The 21,432-nt window shown below is 37.2% G+C and overlaps 1 protein-coding gene across 2 annotated transcripts in view; it reads left to right on the plus strand.

Moving 5' to 3' along the window:
• The first annotated feature begins 15,890 nt into the window (after positions 1-15,890).
• LOC149799797 (ras-related C3 botulinum toxin substrate 2-like) overlaps positions 15,891-21,432 on the plus strand; it is a 56,291-nt gene continuing 50,749 nt past the window's right edge. The window contains exon 1 of one of the 2 annotated variants that reach the window (XM_089959188.1): positions 15,891-16,020. The gene's annotated coding sequence lies outside the window, so the exon portion shown is untranslated. Of the gene's footprint in view, positions 16,021-16,727; positions 16,751-21,432 lie in introns of those variants that run through there. The other variant, XM_089959191.1, reaches the window with a different exon arrangement.

Raw genomic sequence — 21,432 nt, forward strand, 5'->3', positions numbered from 1 at the left:
GCTAATCTCACCCCATTTACTACTGTTGGGGGTCAGGTTGGTGTGTAAGACTCAAAGCGAAAATAAAATCTATTAGAGACGCTAACATACTTATTGATGGAAGATACCAATGTACGGACCGAAAGATATTAAAACACTATTACACAGCAAACATGTCAGCTAACACACAGCAAACATGTCACCTAACACTTAGATGAAACCTATATAATTCATATTTCTGTAAAAATTGACATTGACCACCATTGGTGATATACTCATACATTGTACATATTTATATGTAAATCCTACTCTTTGATTTTATTTTTTTTTTTAAATTTTATTTTATTTATATTTTATATATTTTTTTAGTAATACATTTTTCATATTTGTGTATATATTCTAAGGTAATTGATTCTTATATCAATCATATTCGTTTATAAGTGCGCACGTTGATTATAGTTTGGTTACTAGTTGAAGTCGCATGTTCTAATCGGTTCCATTGTTGGACTTCATGTCAAATTCGTTCTTCTTTCAGTTGTATTGTAAATAAACATCTCATTCACGAAACTGCTTTCAGTGTCTTCACTAAATCTGCTCAAATTTTATATCGTATTTTTTGCCAGTGGGTGTTTTGGTTTATTTTCCCTACCAGTGATAAGGTTGGTTTCCGTTTACATTCCCGTTAATTGATAGGCACTCTTAGACCGAAAGAGAGATAGAGATCGCTCCTTCCTCTTTTTGTAGAAGTCTAATTCCGGTGATAAGAGTGTTTGTTTCATCGCTGGTGTGCGGAGAGGTACTGAGTTCGAATCTCAAGAGAAAGTCAGAATTTTGAAGCACAGTTTGGAGGCATGGAATGCGTATCTCAACTCCATAAAAGAGAAAGTGTATTATATACGCATAACATTCACACAAATGTTTTGTCCGTTACATGACTCTCACGCCACCTGAATTCAGAACCCACGACCTTCCTAACATTGGCATGTGTTTTCACATTACATATAGTGCCAATGCAGGTGTTGATATACGCAATTTTCATGAACTCAGATGTTTTTACCTATGTAAAATGTAGGAGGAATCACTAATATTTTTACTGAGAATTATATTTTTATAAAGTCATTTAAAAAATGGCATTTTATAAATATTCATAGAAAATTCAGTCGTAACAACTCCAGTTCCATCCCGGCGCTTTCTGGTACACGATAGTCGGAAGCTTACTGAGCTATTTAGAATTCTGGACAGATTCTACTTACAACGATGAGGTGTTGTCTTAAGATCGATTATTAATTTCATTCACTATTTAGCTAATTAAAAAATCTACTATTTTCTGAATAAAATCGAGCATGAAAATAAGAAAAATATTGGATGGAATAAATTATAAGTGAGAATGAGAGGATTAAATTAAGAAATAATTAATAAATTCGACCAACATTTATTCCTGAGGTTACCATTTTGCCTAAAACTATGCGATTTTCGTGAGAGAATTTTCTTAAAAACTTCTTACCCAACAATTCATACATTATTTGATCAAATAGTTTGAATTAATAATGAGGAAGAAATCGTCTATCAACCACCTCTACTATCGGACATTGCTACATGCAGCCATTTGAGAAAACCAAAAGAGGAATACAATTTGACACCTCTAATGGTATCATAATATTTCGTCAAAAGAAAGAAAATTAATCTACGAGATTTGTTTGTCTACAATCAAGGTATGCGGGCTCAAACGTATTAAGTCACATGACTTAATATCACACATAATATTCACGAGGGAAAATGAGAATAGACAGCACCTACAAACGCAGCATAGATGACGTTGTTTGCAGTGGAAGTTTGGTCGATCTTACGTTAGAACAAAAATATACAATATGACACATACGTCAGGTGATACGGTATCCACCAACATAAACAATACAGTTTATATTACGTACTACCTGCTCAACTGCACTGTTATGTACTACCTAAGAATACGTTTTATATGTTTATTAATTTATCATATAGCAACAGTTTCTGTTACCCTTATTACTTTTTACTTTATCTTATACTCTTTCTGCGTATTGTATATTCTCGCTGTCCCTAAGTTTATTTAACTATGCGTATTATCTAGACATTTTTAATTGATCCTACCTTTTAATTTCCTAACTATTTACCTAACTTCATTAATTTTCGCTTCCAATACCGTCTGTGCCGCATCTCTTGTTCTGCAGACCTACGCCACAGGTGGACGGAGGGTTGGGTCGAGTTATTCTCATATTCATCCAAAAGCATCTGGAGCTGGTCCCTCTTCTGTTGTGATCTGGACAGTTAAGTTGGCAAACGATGAGATATCTTCGCCCTCAGCTCAATTTTTGTTTATTAAAACCACCCATCCAAATGACCCTCTGCTCCTTGTACCAGGCGGCCAGTTTCGCACACCTCTCGAAGCTTCTCACGCTACTGATTTACAGCTTTCTGTGCTAGTCCCAGGCTTCAACGTCAGCTTGAGATGTGCAATCGGCTTTGTCAGAACCCCCTGAATATCCATATCATGACTCGTGGCTCCTGCTTGCGTTGCCTTGTCATGCATCTTCAAGGCTGATCAAAAGTCAGTCTACAATTTGGTTCTTCCTTATCTCAGTCATACCATATCCATGATATCAATGGACTGGGATAGAGTTTTCTTCAACATCCAGTGTTGATCTTGAATCCTCTCTCTCTCTCTCTCTCTCTCTCTCTCGTTGCAACTGTTGCCAGCCCTTGGCCTTGCATGTGTGCAGGTTACACCAGTAATCTGGCTCTGCATACATCTTCTTGAAGTGCCATCTTACAGCACGGCTACCTTCTCGGAAGTTACATCGGCTGCACACGTTAATTGTCTATCCTGGATCTTCAGTAACATAGCCTCACGGTTAGTAGTGTCGTTAGTCGTTAGCAATAAGCTATGTATTGTTGCGTCTGCGATTTGGAAAACATGAGAGAATACTTATCCGGATATTTCGTGAAAATATATATCTATTCAGATAATGCAATTATACAACATGCTTAAAATATTGCATGAGCTATTCTGATTGTAAGTACTTTTTAACTTTAACTGTTGTTTCTTAACAATCAAGAGTAGGAGTAAGTCTAGTCGGCACTCTTTCTGCCCATTCTGGCGTGTCTGTTACATTATACGCATTGTTGTATATCTTGCATGTAACTGGTCCAATACTGGATACTACTAATGGTCATATTCAAGGTGGAGACAACTTCTTTGCAGTTGAATATCTCTTATATGCAATGCTGCATACAGGACACGGTTTTTACCATAGTCTGTATTCTTCTCTCTGCAATCTGTATAAACTTGTTTTGAGGAAATTCAAGTCATTCCTTTAAATGGACCTTATATAATGAATTAATTTGGAGCCTTACATGTAAACGAAGTAGATAATGGATACAGGATAGTCCCGGACAGATTCATTTCTTGTCCTAACATGGTTATATTGAGTGCAAATCCGGTAGGGTGATGGACAGTACAATGATATGGAGTTAAAGGCAAGCTAATGTATTTATCCCAGTCATCTTGATTTCTAGAAATAAAGTTTCTTATAATTTTTTTTTATCAGACCATTGAATAGTCGGTGGTATTTTGTTGTCCTTGTGTTTTGTACCTCTAGGAGCTGACAAACATCTATTTTGCAAATTTCCCCTTTTCAGATCTAGTGACGAAAATAGTTAGCATTTCCTAAGCGGTTTAAACATATTTACACACTTGGTAAAAGGTTGGCATCTATTCTTGACAGATCAATTTGGACTCTGTAATATATGCACCATCAAAATGAGCCATCGACTACTGGCGTTGCCCAGGGTGACAACGATGAGCAAATAACTTTGAATTTCAACTGCTCTTTCGTTTCCTTCCTTAACAGAAGCGGTTTCCATTCTATGCGTGGTTGCAGAATACATTTTAGATCGCATTTATTCTTAGCAAATATATCTTGACTCTTGATAAGGAGAGAGGCTAACCTTTGTACTTTAAATCTTATACTCCCTCCTAACTTTTCTCAAATAATTCAGTACGATGCTCAGGAAAAAGAACATAAGTCTTGTCACTGTTAGATCTATCACATTTACTGCTACTGTGTACTACGCTGACAGTTATTATGTCGTGTCTTGTTTCAGATGCTGAAATGAAGGTGCCTGGCTACCACAAGATAAAATCCCCCACAGTGTCTACGAGGTCAAGCTTTCCTAATAAATAACCCTTTCTGAGTCTAACAGATGATTTGGATAAATTTATTATTCGAATACACATGCACTTGGAGTTGGAATGAACAACGGATCAAGCAATTAATATATGGTGCTTTTATTGTGCTACAGGCTCAAACATGTGGATTACTAAAGCTGTGGTTATGGCTTGTTTGTTTGTCCTTTCATACAGGATAAACTCTAAGTATGCTGGTGTCGTTACACTTCTCACACAATACCTCTCTCATCACATAACAAAAATCCAAAGACCCAAAATCGCTAAACCTTTATTTGTGCTGACTGTGATATCATTTTCGACAATTACGTCATATCACATCAGAAGCTTATTTGTGATTGGTGCTACATGATCTGTCCAATCAAATGCTAGTCTTCCCATTTCTAGGCGAGTTTAAGTGATTCCCTTAGTTCTCATCTCTTTGACTCTTCTTTAGTAATCACTAAATCTTGCAAAAGCATCCAGAATTGAAGGTTTCGCCATTGCAGGGAGGGAATGATAATGCTGCCAGCTCATCACAGCGCTATTATCTACAACGGATCTAATTTCATGCCAAGCTATACACATCAGTGCACCTCTTATTCTGTTTAAAACAATCCGTTAGTTACCTCCCTTTTCTGTATTCAATAAAAATGATTTCATTTATATTTGGGTCCTGGGCTTGGTTTTAGTTGTATGTATCTATATTCAAAGACAATATCGTCATTCAAACATCTCTGTCCATCATCATCTCTCGTCGGTTTATTTCTGTTGACCCTGATTACAGACATGTAGATAAAATTACGTTAGTTTCAATTTTCAGGGCACAATTGACAAATGATATGTTACAAACATCGTTACCGTATTTTCTGATTTCATTTAATTTCGAGTTCTCTTTGACATTGTCAGTTTCAAATGCTGAGCCATGACCAACAGGCTCAACCCATTCTAATTAAGTTTAATCTCTGTAGATGCGATGCTGATTTTTCTCGGCTGATATGCCCTTTCATTGTAAGCGACGCATAACATTCTTTAATTTTAAGATTCTTCTCCAAGGCTGTTTGTTTTTTCTTTGTTTGACTTTAACCACTTATGTTATTTCCTTTCTGATAAAGTCTGGTATGTCTCCATAGTCTAATGCAACCGCGCTTTTGTTGGCAAGTGCTTTTCATTTATTATTCGTTCTTCGAGTTCGCATTCTTCTATGGTGGAGTCTGCAGCAAAATCTCCAATCTGCAGAATATATGACTCTTTTTACGGACGTTGTCTTTGCAGCAGTCATGGCATGCAATGGAATCTACGGTTTCTTTTGTAGAACATGGTTTCTTCGTGAGCACGTCACATTCTAGATTCTGATCATGTATTTCATGTATTTGACATTACTTCCTCGGTGGTTTGGATATCAGCCGATAAGAGGCGTGCCCATTATTAATTTCCTTCATGGGCTGTAACAAGGCTGGCTGTATCCTCATGATTTCCAGGACAGGCTACAAACATCACTATTTACTGCGTGGTCTCTGAGTGGTTGTTGGCAATCTTTTTTAACCCCAGTTCCATAATAGTATAGCTAGCTATTCTCTAAAAAGAGCTTAAACAGAGCTTTTGTGGACCTTTACACAACAATAAAATTCACGTGCACATTGTGTAAGGATAGAATAAAGCCATGACCACCAAAATGTTTATCAGAAGACCTTAAGATTACATATGCTCCTATCCATACGTTATTAGTGTTCAATAAACCATTTTCAATGCATGTCCTATGTTCTTTCATAACAATGCCGAGTTAAAAAAATCAAAATACTGCAACGAAAAAGCAAGAACAACAACAAACATACACAAAACAACATAACATGTATTACGGAGAATAGGAAAATACTCAGATTAGATTTAAATCTTCAAAACGTTAAGTACCCAGAATTGACAGAAGGTCATTATTTTACATGACTGTAACATTGATTTAATATTTCACTGAACATTTTTCACTGCCATAAGGTCGCACTTGCGCATAACAATACTCAAATATCTCACGACAAGGCTTCCAATATGTATCATAATTACAGTATACAGCCCACAATCCAGAAGATATCACATTTTACACCACTTGTATCGTAAATGAATTTGTATTAAAAGGAAACAAGAAAGAAGAAGGAATGAAAGAATTAAAGATGAAGAAGAGAATAAAGAGGAAGGGAGTGAGAAAGAGGAAGGAAGATAAGATGAATTGTTGGTATTTCATTTGTTTTTGACTTTTCTGACATCATCTTAACGGAAATGTCCACGATATTGTTGTGAAGAAATCTCTGCCAGTTGAACACCAGCATTTTTTGTCATATAATAATGCAAAGCTTTTGTCTCAAACTATTTAACCGAAAGAGGCAAAGTCAATAAATTTAGCATTTCCCTGGAATACAAAGTGCAAATTCCAAAGATACTTATAGTCTTATGAATTAGATCCCAAATAATCGTAAATGTTCTTTCACAAGTCCAAAAGTATAATGCTATAAACATTCAATTTGTATTGTGTGTTGGGTTATGTCAATGATTGTATATTATATGTATTTAATTTGTATCGTCATTGACCTTTATCCAGAACGGAGGGGAGGACTTGGGTCTACATGTATAATGTCAAATGGGGTAAACATGTTTGCTAAGTTTGAGTTCTATATACAGCTTTGATTCTACCTTAGAATTTTCTAGAAACAAATTTTGTTTAAAGTTTGATGGAAATTTCCATTCAGCTGACCCCCATCCCAGTCCTCAAATTGTATCTTAGGTCTTTATATTAAGGTTTATTACATTATAATGACTCATTCCATATGTTAACATCAGTCTGAGCGGAATAAGTGTCAGTTGTGTTTCAGTTAATATTTTTGAGATGATTAACTTTTTAAAAAATTATTCACTTGAATTACTAAGTGCTTATTAACTGTAGGACTAAATTACAATTTTGTCAATTATCGTGAATTCAGTCAAGGACATTTCAGATTATATGGTTGTAATACATAAAGACTGTTAGCACATCAACCCATTCAATATTGGAATTTATTCAAAACACCACTGGAATACATTCGGGACACACTACTTTTGGAATTGTGATTTAACTTTGTGGACTGTTTGGGATTACATTGAATATATTGTAAGTTCCTTGAAAGTTTTAACTCTGTTCTAGGGAAATGAAATATTTGTTGAATTTTAACAAACTGTTTTGTTTTCGCTATTTTCAGTAACTTAATTTAAAATTATAGAATCGTTACAATAGAATATTCCAATGAATTCCAATAATCTAGATTGTTTTGAGGTGTCAAGAGTCTTGAATAACCATGTTGATGACAATGATATAATATAGAATGTCTTTGTAAAAGTTTTCAATATCCCCAAAGTAGTGTTTAACCCAAAAAGTCAAAGATTACTTTGTAATTCCAGTGAATAATTAAAATACATAATTCCTCTCACATTATTTCTGAACACATCTATAAACTCTCATCATATATTCACAAAGACTGATACGAAACAGAAAATAGTAATTGTTTACCAAAACTATATTTATACATATTTCACTTGACTGCGACGCAATCGATTTTCAGAAAGACTAATGGAAAATGTCAACAAAATGGTACCTAGTTTGCTTTCGAAATATTCTAAACATGCAAACAAGAGATTTTATAGCGCGGACGTAAAAGAAACTCTGGTTGTCTGTCTCTTTAGATACAAACAAACTACAACAAAGAAACACACTTTAATCCGCTACGGTGGCCTAGTGGTTCTAGTGTCCGCCTCGGAAATGGGAGATCGTGGGTTGGAACCCCGGCGGAGTCATATCAAATAATTATACAAATGGTACTAAATGTTGCCTCGCTAGGCGCTCAGCATTAAGAGGGTAGTGTTAGGACTGGTCGGCCTGGTGTCAGGATAACGTGACTGGGTGGGACATCATGCTACATGTTTGTGTCATGATGCCCCAGTGCTAGACATCACTATAAACTGTCACACTGCAGACATCGTAGCAATATGATTGAAAAAAATGTTAAATCTACGTTACATATCCTATTCACACACACATCATACACATAATCCATACCAGCACATACTGGAAAAGGAAAAAAGTTGAAAGACAGAGAAATACACAAACATATATACATACACCAAAAAAATACGAAACACACATTATCACAAACAAGGTTAGTAAGTGTCTACAGACATACCACTAAACTCCCACCCAAAAACACAAATTATTTAGAAGGGAATGTCTTTTTTGTATTGTCGAAGACCACAAAGATACACTAGAAGACAAACAAACGTATCCACACACAAACATTTTGTGGCAATTGACGAGTCTCTCTTTTTTGGAGATGTGGTTGACTCTGAAAATGGCGCTTTCTTTTCTCCAGTGCATTTGATTAATGCGCACACCTCCCAGGCCGAACTCCACACACACAGTTGCTCCATATATATATATATATATATATATATATATATATATATATATATATATATATATATATATATATATATATATATATATACCCGTCTATATTTGGTAGGGAAGTGAGGAGGGGGTTGTATGGCTTCAGAACCGAAATCTTCCGTTTTAGGTATTCTAAAGACTCTTTCCCTTACAACTCTACGATGTGCTTCTGGATGCTATGGTGGTTGCGGATGCTGAGGTTTCCACTCTAGTAGGTGTTGCTCCAACTTCAGGTCCCTGTTCTCAATCTGAGGGACAGCGACCGTCTGTTGTGGTGGTTGGCGCTGAAGTTTTGTCAATATCACAGACTATCCGCCTTATCATCAAATTCGGCAGTACCACCCTTTCGTTTCCTCTTCCTACCTTCGTGTGATTTTTTTCTAAATGTGTCGCCTCCTGTATTGCCTCCATAGACACTTCATCCAGGAGGCGACATTCATATTCCAGGTGCACCCAGAGTTCCAAAACGTTTTGTAGCCTGCTCATTTCCATGTGTTGATGCGCAAACAGTGGGTAGCTATACTTCCTTCCTTCGTTCTTTGGATTAACGTCGCTTTCATCCATTCGGGCTTGTGCGACGGGTTAATTCCGGCACCTCTGTATCCTTAATTTATTGTACGGGAAATTAGTGTCACACTCCCGTGCGCTTTTATACGGGCACAGCTCGCTACTTAGTTGTGCCGAGATTCGGGTCACTAAACCGCCAAGCAACATAAATGAAGGTGAGTAGGAATCGAAACCACACACACACACCTAATGGATCAGTCAGTGTATCGCACATGAGACGCCAGGTGAGGATTGATAACAACACCCCGGCGCCTGGCCGTTTCAGTGAGTACAATCTCTTCGGGGCATTTGGGTAGTGGACGAGCGGGACTCTACCCACGCACTCGCCTTTGTATGTCCCTGGTGGGCAGGAGAGGGGATGGGCCCGACAGGAAGCTTCATACGTCGACCGGAAGGGCCTTAAAATGCCAGAACAGTACTAGCTTGTCAAATCTGGCCCACTTCATCATAATGGGCGATCTGCGAACATTTTATTAACCACATTCGCAATTAGTGTAACGCCAAATAGTTTCAAATCTTCCTGCATGTTACAATTTTGAATTTCATGTTCAGAGTGTACTTTCAATTTCCTAAAACATTTAATTAACTATAGGCCATTGTGATTACTTGAATTTAGTTTAGCCATACTATGATTATTACAATTTGCTTTTGGAACGATTAATAAAGGGTCATATCTGATAACCGTAGTCTTATCAAATGAGATTTTCAAGCCAAAATGAAAACTATTAGGTAAATTTTGAGTACATATTAACCCTTAAATGGGTTTTTCATTTTTTCCGAGGACTGTCACCTGGAGGATCTGAGGAGGGGATCAAAGATTTTTCGATGTTTCGATGTTTCAAGGGGCCAGTGTCCTCAAGATCAACCAATATACATTGGCATTATAACTGTGGGTGTGAGATAGGCGGGGGTGGGGGACGGAGTCTCAACCGGTTGAACCGGTATCTTGTCCTCAATGATGATATGAAGGATACCATCAAATAAATCTCTAATATATGAAACAAAGTATAAAAAAGGGTAAATATGAATCTCTGCGCTCGCAGTTGGGATTTTCTGTTTGGAGAGATGCATCATTATATTTACCTACTTTCTTTCTTCTGATTATAGTTGTTTCTGTCCAAGTATCACATTTTCCATTGCGGCTGATCCTTGTTTATTTCTTCTTTATATTTTTTCTTATTTGTCTTCAGTCTATAATATTCCTGTATAATTGCTAATTACCTTTCAGTCGATTTTCTCTATGTTGTTCCTACAGCTGTTCCCATTATTGATAATATTGCTTGTTCCACTGTTATCATTATTGGTATCTTGGTTGCTATCTATCATTGTATTACTATTGCTTATGTTACTGTCTGTTATGGTTCCTTTATGATTAATTTATCTTCACCTTTTTCATTGGCTTTTGGTGTTTCTATATTCCGATTTCTTTCTCCATTCGTTGTTTTCCTGGAAATTTCTTCTCGTTTTGGCTGGTTTTTCCGATGGTACTGGAGTCGTAGGCTTGGTGATTTTAGTGTTACCCTTCTTCTCTGTGGGCTTGAACTTCTTCTGTTATAAGCTAGATGCTGCTTAATAATTAAATCGACTATTTTTATTCTGTTATAGTGAAGGGGCAATCCCGTGACTTTGGTTCAAGTGGTCCTAAGCAGTTGGCACATTTTTGTACGCCATAGTTGCATTGTCCTATATGGTTTCCTCCACATTTCTCGCATCTGGGTCTGTAGCTACATTTGGTTATGTAATGATTCCATCCGTTTCACCTACTGCAAAATCGTGGTTTATTCTTGTATTCTTCAAGTGAGTATGACTTAACCAGACTGGCGAACGCACCGATTTATTGGCCTGAAGTACAGACATGAAGGAAAACGCTTCTCACACAAACTACAAACAAGACCCTAACATGGAAAAAAGATATCAAGCGGACCTTACAGAAACTCTCTATTCACTTCGATACATTCAAACACACTATTACATATAAACACACTAGACTACATTTAATGCTCCAAATTTTTGCAACAAATCCAAAGGCAAAAACATACATTCATGTACAAAACACACACTATTACACAAGCAGGGTAGGAGGTGTTTATAGACACAGCACTATACGCTTACATACAAACACACAATATAATAGGAAACGGAATTTTTAAGGGGAGAAAGACAAAGACAGACACACATACAAATAAAAATGTTTGGCAAATTGACTAATCTATTTTTCTGACATCTGGCAATTCCTCCCCTTAGAGTCTGGGAGGACAACCCCGTCTTACTGCATGGTTTCGCAAAGGACAAGGCCTGCTTCTGCGGAAGGAGAAGGTGAAGTCCTTTGTGTCGACTCTACAAACCACAAAGCCTCTCTCTTGCTACTGTTATTGTTGCTGCTGCTGCTGTCTCTACTGTTTCAGCAACCGATACTTCTCTGTCCATTCTTCTTATTTTATTCTTTATGTCTTCTATAAAATCCTTTTGTATGAGGTCTTGCGCCACTTTTAACATTCTTACATTCTCTGTTTCTTGAGGCATCCAAAATTAGGTTTTGCCTGATTCTGTGCAAATGTACATGGGCTTCGTTCCGCTTGGCTAACTTGGAAGGCATCTTTACCAGTTGTTTTCATTATGGTCGCTTGCGTCGGAGAGACACGGGCGACTGGTTTATGTCCACAATGTGGATTTCTTAAGTGATCGTGTGTGTGTGTGTGTGTGTGTGTTTTGGAGCCACACACCCACACGCATTTTGCATACAACGTATGCGATTTAATTGGGCCCGATTCCAGGTCAATCATGTCCCACGGGACGTAAGATGAGTGGGAACTGTACACATACTCCTCATTATACAGTCTGTATAATTCGTGCACCGAGTGCACTTCCAGTTCTAAAACTGTATCAGTTTAATATGGTTAGGTCTAAGTGACCTATTACTTTTGTACAGTCCAGTTAGGATTGTTAAGTATAAATTTGGAAAGGTGAATAAATGATCATATTTGTTGAGAAGTGTTTTTGAGTCGGAATTTCAAGCTAAACTGAAGTCCCTTACTAAGAGGCAATTGGTTATTTGCCCTTAAAAGGTCAGAGGTTACACCTCAGGTAGCAGGGACAGGAACTGTTGGATTTCTGCTAGAATGCCGGTTATTTTTCTTATACGAGTCTTATAATATAATGGTAAATTCAAGTCTTTCAGCACCAAACCATCCCAGTATTGGTGATGTTAGATCGTTTGAGTCTTTTGTCCATGAAACCTTTGTAACGCGTTGACCCTTAGTGCCACAATTGGGAATGGGCCTTCCTAGAACTATTGTCCCCGGGACCTAACATCCTTGATCATTTTCTTGGTTTTCTCAACATTCTTCATGTATTTTTCTTACTCAGGCCTCCCTCCTGATATTTTTGTCGGTGCACTTCTAATGCTGTTCTATTGCTTCATTGTATGTTATAGTAATCTTTCCATCGATGAGTAGATTTGATCAGAAATATAATCATGAATAGATGCGCGTTGATGCAGGTATGGCTTGGTTTTGGCTGGTATCTTTATGTTCTTGGAATCTCTTTCTCCATATTGTCGTGTAGCCGCGGTTTAATAGAGGTAGTCGGTAATTCTTTAACTGTGGTGGTAATTGAAGAACTTGCTTCCGTGGCCTCTATAGGAGTAGTTGATGTGGCTGTGGTTGCGTGTGTTTCTTGGTGGTATACACACGATGACGCTGTTGTTGTTTCTATTGATATTGTTACCACTGTAGTTGAATTTGTTTCTAGATTGTCTCCAGTAGGGTACTAGGTGGTATAGCTATGGAAGTCATTTATGTTCCTGTTGTTGTTGCTGCTGTTGTAGGTAAGACTCTTCCCCTTGTTGTTGTTGTGAGTGGAGTTCTCTTCCCTGGCATTCCTGTTATTCTTTCTACCTGGATGACCTTAATTGCCTAAATCTCCGCCTCTTCTTTTCTGCCTACCTTACGGGTTCTTCGATCAAGAGTGTCACACACGTCACTTTCATTTTTTGCCACTCGTTGTAACAAACAACAAAGAGAAAGCTAACCTGAAGCTTTTGTACTCACGCTAAGGACTTCATTAGCAGAATGCTTTAATCTCTACTGACTGTAAGCATCGATCGATGGAATGGTGAGCGATATTAACAGATTGTCACCTGCCGCATACCTGTGACAATCTGTCAACAACGCTCACCATTCACCATTGCTTGTGTACATTATTGAAAAGTTTAAAACACTATCAAATATGAATGATATTACTATACAGTTAAGCTTTCAGCAATTGCCAAGGTTTCGTACAATTTTAAACGTCACGTAGGCAGCAGTGATGACATTTCCGAATTCGTCGGCAAGTACTAACTATGATGCATCTTCATAATTCAACAAGATAAAATCTTCAAGAACGACGTAAACGTGTTTCATATACTTTCTTGTTTCATCAATTATATCAAAGTAGCGACAGGAATCTACTAAATACTCCGTCTTGGGTAAACATGGTTGTTATGCCATTTTCCCCACAAACAATTAAGCTTGACCTGTGCAAATGAGCGTCTTCCTTCGTTGTTCTCGACATGATCTAAAACGATGCCTTCGTTGAAACTATACTCCTTTTTTAATGTATCTTGGTCTTCGGGAGTTTGACACCAGGAAGGATAACAGCTGGCATCTTGTTTAAGTTTCAAAAAGGCATTGACGTAGCACGTGAAAATGACTTTCTGAGATTCGTCGTCCTTTTTGGTACTTTTCTGTGCTGAAAAAGTGATAAATTTCGTAGACTTTTAACAGTTGGTATTACAGATCCAGAACACGAAACAATTGAGTGCTGACTCACGTTCCTGTTAAGATGCGTTCTTCCTGAGTGCGATTACAATATTGGTCTTGATTGCGGTTGTCAGCACAGGTGCAAGACAAACGAATCATCAGCTTGAATTGACAATGTTGAGGTCAAACGGGTTGTTACAAGTCGGTGGAATGCAGGACTTTACATTTGATCGAACTTTTGTATTGACGAATGTTATTCACGTAGATGTGTTCTGTCAAAATTTTAGGGTGTCCTGTTGGAATGTGACAATATTTACACACCTAAGGATACATAAAGCACAAGTCCACGTATTTGATTACGTTTGCAGATTCATTCGCTTTGTACTGCAAGCATGTGACATTCGTACGTCCTCAAAATAAACTGTCGCGTGTGTCTAGCGGTTCCACAATGTCGTAACTTTTCACGACGCGTTTAAACTCCGGATCGGTTTTCAAACGTCGATCGTAATCGTGCTCGCACATTTTATCTACTTAGTATCCTTCTTCGGAAAGAGAAGGCAGTGACGGTGCTGGTGCCTGTATATATTCTTGCGAGGAGGAAAGATAATCGGCTATATCCCAATTCAAATCATTCTCTCCTGGAATCATGATTCTGGTTGTTTCAGGAGCCGCTACGCTGGAAGATCGAAAGCACGTTTGAGATCATTTGTTGCGCAACTGAAATCAGTTGCAAAAGTCGTTTGGATCATATTCGCATGTATTGGAGCCACTACAACTCATATTCCTGTTATCTCGAATATTTTAACCTATCATGACTTTTCGGATTCTCTCTCTCTCTCTCTCTCTCTCTCTCTCGAACATATATTGAAGTGGCTAGAGGGCCCATTCGTATTATATCAAGGAACGGACTTAGCAAACGCAGGGCCCGATTTGAATCATTTTGGCAGGCCCCTTGGATTTACTCGCAGAGCCCCCCTGTGAGTATGGCATTTAGAAATAAACTTTTAAACAAGTTTTATATGATAATGAACTTAAATGTTTCTTCCATCGCTTTAAAATTACTCTCTCTCTCTCTCTCTCTATATATATATATATATATATATATACACACACACACACACACACACACACACACACACACACAAAATCCGCTTCGATGCTCACATTAAAATCTGATGTTATATTTGAAGGAAAGAAATTGCAAGTCATTGGAAAATATCGGAATAAATATGTTAAAGCCGTCCTTTTAAACGTTGTCTAATGCTCCAACGTGTGGTCAAGTACGCTAAAAATGTAAGACATAGTCAAATATGCCTTGCATGCATATATTTAATTTTACTGAGTAAATCATTTATTCTAAAGTTCTTGTTGTTTGTCAGATTACTGTCGGTTTCCTTCATTTTGTTTCAGTTTTAAAATATTTAGCCTGTAGAAGTATCCCGGTGACAATAAACACGTCTTTATTTTATAATTTCTATTTACATTTTTTTTGTATAAAAAAATTTATACTGGTTCTTTATTCCCAAACTTAACAAATTTTCCAACAAAATGTACATGCAAGTTGAATAAAGCTTCTGGTTTCGGAACAAAATAGGCCTTTTCTGTCAAGTCATATAAGAGACCTCGAGGATGATTCTCCGCCATTGAGAACTATATTTTGAACTACTTGTGTACAGAAGGCAAATTATTGTGGCGAAGGCAGACAAAAGTAGTAACATTCAGATCAATGAACATTATTTTTTGTAATATTTTGTCGTATAATCCGCCAAAGGTGAATCACCAAATCCATCAAATTCATTTGTATCCCTACAACAACCTCTGAGGCTATGTCCTTGTGTAACGGAAAAGACCGAGCACTGATACAATAGCTCCTGATTTGGCAGTTGAGACTTCCGGAATCGTTTCATTGGTTGCTATTTTTAGTATCAGCCGATGAGTATAATGGAAGCCGAATGGTTGTGTTAGATGATCAATGCGGCAATTTAGAAGCCATCAGCGGTGTTCGGGTGCGAACAATGATTGTGTGAACAACAAAACCACATATTAGTGATAATAATTTTGCAAAGGTAAGATATTACAGCATGAATATGTCGAAAACCTTGAAAATTCGTACACGAAAGTTGGTTAGTTGGACGGCTGCTGATGCAGAGTAAACGACTCGTATGACTGACTTCCAGTGATGGAGACCCATGATAAAGAGATGTCGTCATAAGTTGAGTCATTCCCATAATGATATGTATTTTGAAGTAGATACTACATCATTCCCTTATTTTTATAATACATAAAAGTCATGCGCGAAAGTGTGTAAAATTGGGTTTGAATCCTTATTTTACGGTATAGGTGTAAAGAAAGATCAAGGGGTCGTCTCAAAATGTATGGGAGACCACTACCGGTCCTATTCAGTTCATTTCTCTTTATTGTACAAATTATACATATGAATGTACAATGTACACAATATCCATATTTACGTACAATGTATAAAATATCCATATAATGAATGAAAACCCACAAGACAAACGTGGCTTTATTAACATAATGCTGAATGAAGAGCCAATTATGTGCTGATATACATGCATTAGGACAGTATATACATGGGAACAAATTAATATTGTTTCATGAATCAATACATATGGAGGACATCTTAGTCTGTGCAATGTTAGTGCATATATATATATATATATATATATGTATACATACATACACACACACACACACATACATACATACACGCTCAAAGCTTTTTGCTTAAAATTGTTTTTTTATATCATTTTCTAAAGGGTTACACTGTTCTGCAAGGTAACAAATGATTTCTTTCATCAACAAATTTTTATATTGGAGAGGTGGCTAGATACCATATTTTATCCAAAGGAACATCAGCTTAATAATCTGTGCTTGCTTCTTTTCTGGATAATTTAATGAACTTCTCTTGGAGTTTGCCTTTTATCGTACCAAATTTCATATTAAGTGGAGTAAAATAATATTTTGATATTGCTGGTATGTAAATCGGCCCCTGTCACTCTTAGCATGATGTAAAATTTAGCACTGTAGCAAATACCAGCTTTTATTGTATAAAAAGTATTTGTGACCTTCATCGGATTCATATTCAGAGATTTTTAAATCTACTTGCCCATTTCCTGGGACAAGCTCAGCTTTGGTTTGGGCAAGCTCAAGTTTGCAAGGATTTGGTGGTGGGCTAGTCAGAGAAACCGAGAGATGTATAGAATATAATTTTATTTAACATTGGTAGTCTGTATAATGCATGAAACTCTAGGTCTGCTTGACCTATTTTAGTATAAAGGACAGGGGTCGTGTTTTGTCCCTATTGCTTTATATGGTGCAAGTTTTTACCCAGCCATCTTGCCACAGCACCTTTATTTTAGTGTTTACTGTAATGAATTCTTCATAACTGGCCACAGCTTTTTCATCAATTGTTTGTGTCATTTCCATCTTGTTGGCAGTCTTGCATTTTCTGGTACAGGTCTGATAATGTGAATATTTACTATTTAAACATTTTAACCTGTTACTTTTATTTTAATGGGAATATTTGTAAGTATCTCAGATTCATTGACATTCAAATACTACATTAGCGTTAGTTGGTTTGTCAGACTGGAGATAAGCTTCTTGTCCTCAGTGTCAGAAGGTTATGGCCACAAGTCAGGGGAAATGCGGTAAACTTCTTTCAGCTGTCTTATCGAACATTGAATTTAGGAGGAGGAACAATCACCACCAATTCTTCTGGGATCTCATTTGAGTCAACCATTATGGAAAGGACATTGTTGACTAGAGCCCACTCCCAAGACATTAGATGACTGTCTTTCCCAGTGGGAGATGTTGAAGTGGAATTTCTAGTCCTATGATTAGTTACTGGGAGTGATAGGACTAATCCTACTAGCAGTCCTCCTGAGTGAATGGGATCACTGATCCCTTCTCGATTATCTTGGAGATGAGTGGTGGCCTGCACTCCTTTGTTGAACTAGGCCAGACGTGATAGAGCAGGTCCGTGTCCTGTCATGTCCTGCCTACCTTGAGACATCCATAATGCCATGGGGGGAAGGGGAGGAGAGGAAGACTCAATTTCCTGTGGTGAATGTCCCCACATAACATAGGCATTAATGGGAACACGGAAAGGGAGCAGGCCAATCATAGGGATTAGGTGGAAACATAGGAAGGGAGCAGGGGTATTGACACAGTTCCTTCTCAGATAGTTCTGAAAGACCAATGACTGGTGGCAAAGATCTGACACTAGAGTCAACTTCAGATCTATCAGAGTGTGAATGTTGCTCTCCCTTTTCAGGAAGGCACAATCTGCTTATCACTGTCACTGAGACACCAACCTTGAGAAAATGCTGGTTGTCACTAACCAGAAGGCATGGCATGCTCTTGTACATTTGCCTTTTCTTTTGGGGGTGTGTGTGCCAAGGATCAATCCTTCAACAATACAGATGAGTTTGTAATGTGTGTCATGGGTAGTGAAGAGTGTGGGTTTGGCAGCTGTCAGTTATATAAGCTAGAAAGAAAGATAGCTAGATGCTAGAGACCCGTCTTAAATTTGTTTGAGTCCCTTGTGTACTCCAAGTGAGTTGCCCATTGGACTTGACCAGAAAAAGTATTGTCTTAAATTTGTTTGGATCCCTTGTGTACTTCAAGTGAGTTGCCCATTGGACTTGACCAGAAAATGTATAGTCTTAAACGCCTGAAAAAAGCTGCACAAACAAAATGCAACATTTTCATTTTGAAAGTTTTGAAAGATACTGATAAATTATTAATATTCATCCCCATGCTGGGGATCCATTTGTAAATTGTTGGTCCCTCCACCTTGTGGTTAATAGTGTATGAAGGCTATAAACTTTGTTCACAAAATGAAACACGTGATTTATGAATAGAAAATAGTATCTCTGTTCTCTTTTTTTGATTGGTTACCTGGAATTAGCTCTAATTGCCATACATGAATTATAATGAGCTGACTTGGTAATGCTAGTTTGATCCTCATCCCTACATACTAGTCAAATGAGTACAATCCAGCTCCCTATCCCCATAGGGATTTTGTGGTCTCATTGAAATGGGGAAGTAAGGTCCATTTGTAGGTCCCATCACCCTACAGTTAATATTATGTGGAAGTCTTTACATTTTGTGTAGAGAGTGAAATGTGTAATCTATGAATAAACACTTCACTGTTTCTGTTCTCACTATTTCATTGGTTACCTGTAATTAGCTCCAATTTGACCAACATGAATAATAATGAGCTGACTTGGTAATGGATCACTGTTTATATTTAACAGTACCTATATGATTGACATTTTGGTTAAGCTAGGGTATTAGCAACTTAAAAAAACTCTATAGAACTGAGATAATTATGTTATATTTAAATTCATTTAGTTAAAATCATTGGTATCTGCTGGTTTCATTATTATTTGGAGTATTCATTTTCTGTAATTGACCCACCCACATTACTATGACTAGTTATGAAATTTGAAGCTACTGTTTTTACTGAATGAGTAAGAAATCAACAACTGATTTTCCGTCTTAATTTCTTTTTTCAGTTTTGATAAACATAAGATTTTGGCAGCTATTTTTTTAAACTTCAGATCAGATCAAAATATTTGTAGACAGTCACTCAACATGTGTTCGAACCTGCAACCTCGCACATCCAAAGCAGACACTCTAACTACTAGGCCACTGAGGCAGTCTTAATGGGTCAAGTTTTTTACATCTAATAGGGCAACCACATAAGTTAGCTTGAAAATCTTGTTGCTACTCCAGAATGGATGGTAATATCAGGAGAGGTTTCTTTATGATGTCTGGTTGGCCCTATGTTAACATTTTGCTGTGTGGCCAGGACAGCATCCATCTTGAAAATCTTGCTGTCACTACTCCTGATGAATGGATGATGGTTTTCACCAGAAGATTTTTTATGATGTCTGGTTGGTCCTAAACGAAAAGTGTGCCACTTAAAATCCAATTGGCCACTATAGAGGACATCTTCAAAACTTTTTCTCACAACTTCTCCTGAATAATGCTTCATATCAGCAAAGGGTTTTGGCTTAAAGACTTCTATTATGGCTAGTTGGTCATAAATGAAGATGATACTGATCTGACATTGGATATGACCTCCAGTATGGACAACACAATACCCAGCTTAAGCATCTTCTTATTGCTACTTCTCCTAGATGGCTGGTCACATTTTTTGACTTGTGCTCTTACCAATAAAGACTTCTTTCGATGGAAATGGTACTAGTTTGATATCCACCATAACAGACATCTAAAAATCTTTTTACCATTACTCGTCTGTAATGGAGTGTCATATCAGCATGGTCTTTTCTCCAGAAGACTTCTTAAAATGCTTTCTTGGACTGGATTTAAAATGGTCTGATGTCCAATATTTCTACTGTGGTGGCCATCTTGAAAATTTTGTTATTGCAATTCTTAAATGTCATTTTGACATCAGATTTTCATCAGAAAAGCTCTTAGGTGTCTTGTTGGCCCTTGGGGAAAATGATGCAAACTGACCCTCATCATTGCCATAATAGTGTTCCTCTTAAAAATATTATATCTATTCCCGCCAGATGGATGACGATAAAAACATGGGTTTTCACAAGTAGACATCTTACAATAACTAGTTAGTCCTAAATGAAAATAGTTCAGTTATACATACAGTATGGCTGCAATGACTGCGTCGTAACAATATTGTTGTGAAAACTTCCCCTGAATGGAAGGTCATACTGATATGGAAATTTGCCAAAAGTTTTCTTCTTCTTCTGTCAACTTCATTCTAAAATTCAAATGGTGACAATCAGATGTCCAGTATGGTAACCATAGCAGTTAATTTGAAAATCTTGTTATCACTGAAGAATATGATATTCTTTCAACACTCGGTTGTTAGAAAAAAGAAAATGGAAATTCTTTTCTTTAGTCTGTAACCAGTGAAGTGTCAGTCCAGTTGAAAGTTTTGTACCTTTTGGGACTGAATTTTGTCATTATATGGCTTATGAACATTTTTCACAAGATTTTCTGAGATAAGTTTTTGAAAAATTCTAATTTTTTAACAATTTAGAATTTAAAAGAGGGTCATTGATAAAAACCAGGTGCACAAATGTATTCACTTAACAGATAGGGCTCTAGATATTATGTAAAACTTGTGAATACACTACAGACCATTTTAAATTTGAACCCACCCATGCCATGCAAGAATGAAAATGCTTCCACATCAACTAAGCTGTAGGAATCCTGATACGAAAACTCCTTTATTAAGTGTTGGGACAAGTCCATGGAACCTTGGTTAATTGAAAACTAATTCTTTAGTCCCGAACAATTTGACAGATCCCCATGTCTTAGTCATTTCATTGGGATGCATTCATTTAAGTATGAAAAAGTCAGCACAGGGTCTGAATTTAGTCTATAGCACACTGCATGAATTCACTGGCATTGGGATCTATATGGAATTTTCTTAACAGATATGCTCAGTATATGAATAAAATTGC

Source organism: Sinohyriopsis cumingii, chromosome 5 (assembly GCF_028554795.1).
Source record: "Sinohyriopsis cumingii isolate HCF-2022 chromosome 5, ASM2855479v2, whole genome shotgun sequence".
Taxonomy (NCBI): Eukaryota; Metazoa; Mollusca; class Bivalvia; order Unionida; family Unionidae; genus Sinohyriopsis; species Sinohyriopsis cumingii.